Source organism: Apium graveolens, chromosome 1, assembly GCF_009905375.1.
Source record: "Apium graveolens cultivar Ventura chromosome 1, ASM990537v1, whole genome shotgun sequence".
Lineage (NCBI taxonomy): Eukaryota > Viridiplantae > Streptophyta > Magnoliopsida > Apiales > Apiaceae > Apium > Apium graveolens.
In genome coordinates, this window is record NC_133647.1 from 138,192,997 (window position 1) to 138,196,038 (window position 3,042).

The 3,042-nt window shown below is 38.4% G+C and overlaps 1 non-coding gene across 1 annotated transcript; it reads right to left on the reverse strand.

The window, feature by feature from the left end:
• Positions 1-2,293: 2,293 nt before the first annotated feature.
• LOC141681098 (small nucleolar RNA R71) lies at positions 2,294-2,400 on the reverse strand. Its single transcript, XR_012558546.1, has one exon. It is a non-coding gene; the product is annotated as a small nucleolar RNA R71 (small nucleolar RNA).
• Positions 2,401-3,042: the final 642 nt, after the last annotated feature.

Here is a 3,042-nt window from a genome sequence, read left to right on the forward strand (position 1 = left end):
CAGGAAGATAGGATTTGACAACATCTCAAGTGTGGTGCAGAAACTGGTGTTCTCAATAGCCCACAACAGACACTTGAATGTTGGTCTATTGATCCTGGAAGAACTTGCAACCAGGCTGACCATGCCCCAATCTGCTAGAGGTAAGGATATTTTCTTTCCTAGATTTACTATATCTACTTTAAATCATAAAGTATCAGACATACATTTGTTGAATGGTATAGACAATATTAAAATAGGCAATTGTAAGAAAGTGTCCAAAATTACTGTTAAGTGGCATTTATGTCCACTTAGAATGCTCTATAAAGGCATGAATTGACGTTTTGTACTCAAGTTATTTGTGTTTTTGATGTGTTTTATAGTGTATTTGTATTTTTGGCATTAATAAGAGAATTAGGAGATTTAGCATTATTTTGGTGCTAAATTGGTTTTAGGATGGCGTCAAGAAGACTGCTAATGAAAAGACCAATTCAAATTAGCAAGAAAATAAAAAGCAGAAATTTTTTCCAGAGAGTCGGCGCGCCGCGCTGTAGTAGCGTGCGGCCGCACCAAGGTGCAGTTTTGCAGCGCGCCCGTGCTGATGAAGCCCGCAGCCACGCCGGGTCGGGATCACAAAATCCTAATTCTAAAACAATTTTGACCAGCTAGACTTCTACTCTGCATGGGCTGCTATATAAAAATAACTTATGATCTTTTTTATAACAAGACGTACCAGAGCGTAAGGAGAAGGCGTAAGAAGACCGTATAACACAATTCAACCAAGGCGAAGAGGATCTAGTTGATACTTGTGATTCTTTATTTTAAGTTGAAACTTTGGATGCTAGTTTTCTTGGTTGTGAACCTATACTCTTGTTTCGTACTTGGCTTTATTATTTATTCAGTATAAAGACTACATTTATTATACCATGCTTTCATCGAAACCCATATTGATGATGAGTCCGATTATGGGCTAATCGTTATCGTGGGGTTCTAGCAGATTTACTTATCGGTTATGCTTATTCGTCTTGTGAGCATCGCGAACTTTTAAGGTAGCATATTAATTCCTATTGAAGCGAAAGTAAATTTAGGAGTTTAGAACTTGCCATGCTAGCATAGGTTCATGTATTTGATATGCATGATTCGTAGGTAATTTTAACCATCTTACTTGTCTTATGTAATCAAGATAGATAAATTGTGCATTAAACTGTTATGTTGTCAAATTCTATAGACATATAGGGTCTCAATATAATTGGTGTCTATTCAGCTTCTATCTCTTTTATGGATGTCTAGTAGTATGGTATTCATACAACGAAAGTTGGCGTTTATCAGTTTCGTGTTATCTGATTAGTGTCATCACCATTGCATGCTAAGGTTAAGAACAAAAAGGCTATTGAATGAAGTAGTAATGAAATTAGAATCCCATGTTTGTGTTATATAAGAAATCAAGCTTTTAACTCTTTTAGTTTATTACATGTTAGTTAATAATCTTAGTTATGAATAATCTCAATTTGTTAATCATCTTAGCATTGAATAATAATAACACTATTGTTGCATAAGTACATTAATTGAAATTAACCTAAACCAGTCTCTGTGGGAACGAACTAGAATTGATTTTATATTACTTACGATCGCGTATACTTGCGTGAATATTAGCACGTGTTCTATCCCTAACAAGTTTTTGGCGCCTCTGTTGGGGACTCGGTGTTAATTTTTAGTTTATGTGTTTGTCATCATTGGTCGTTAACATCCAATGACTTGGACATTGTTACTTACTTATTTCTTTGTCGTGTTTCAGGTACTCTAGCGAGTGTGTATGCATACGCGTTCTCGGTCTCGTAAGAGAACACTGGATAAAGCTGAGGAAGAAGTTGTAGTAGCTGAGGAAGTTCTTGTTGAGGAGAAAGTTGAAGAAGAAGCTCTTATTGCAATGGGAGAACCAAAAGTGAATATGAAGGCTTTGATGGATTAATCTCAACCGAAGATTAATGATATTCAGACTAGCAATATAAGACCAGTCACCTCAGCGAACAATTTTGAGATCAAGTCGAGCACGATTTAGATGATACATAACTCAGTTCAGTTTGGGGGTTCTCCGACAGAAGACCCCAACATGCACATCAGAGATTTCATCAAGATCTGCGACACTTTCAAGTTCAACGGAGTTTCTGAAGATGCTATCAAGTTGAAGCTTTTCCCATTCTTTCTGCGGGATAAAGCTAAGTGTTGGTTACATTCTCTACCACCAGGGTCTATCACTAAATGGTAGGATCTTGCTCAAACGTTCTTAACTAAATTTTTTCCTATGGCGAAGACTACTGCATTCAGAAATTCACTTACTCAATTTGCTCAACAATATGGAGAATCTTTATGTGAGGCTTGGGATCATTACAAGGAGATGCTTAGAAAGTGCCCTCATCATGGAATGCTTGACTGGATGATCATTAACTGCTTTTACAATGGGTTGGGTCCAATCTCTAGACCCATGCTTGATGCAGCATCAGGAGGAGCCTTGTGGGTTAAAAGCTATGAAAAAGCTTATGAATTGATTGAACTGATGGCTGCTAATGAATACCAGAACCCAACTCAGAGACTACCTCAAGGCAAGGCAGCAGGAATTTTGGAAGTTGATACAACTACTGCTATAGCTGCTCAGCATCAGGCTTTGACGAAGGTGGACTCTTTGGCTAATTATGGAGTTAATCAGATCACTAGTATCTGTGAGCTTTATGCTGGTGCGCATGAGACTGATTAGTGTGCTATTTCTAGTGAATTAGCTCAGTTCGTGAGCAACTTTCAGCGTTCGCAGCAAACAGTACCAGCCACTTATCTCCCAACAACCGCAATCATCCTAACTTTAGCTGGAGCAACACTCAGAATGCGGTGCCACATCCTTATTAGCCATATACAGTGTAACACCCCCAGATCCGGGGTCGGGGATCCGGGTCGTCACGAGTTCCATTTCCCTTAATAACACCCAATCTTAATAATTACTCAACTACTCTGTACTGTGACCCCACAATAAACACACACACCACACGTTATAGTCTCAGAGATGAACATCCAAAA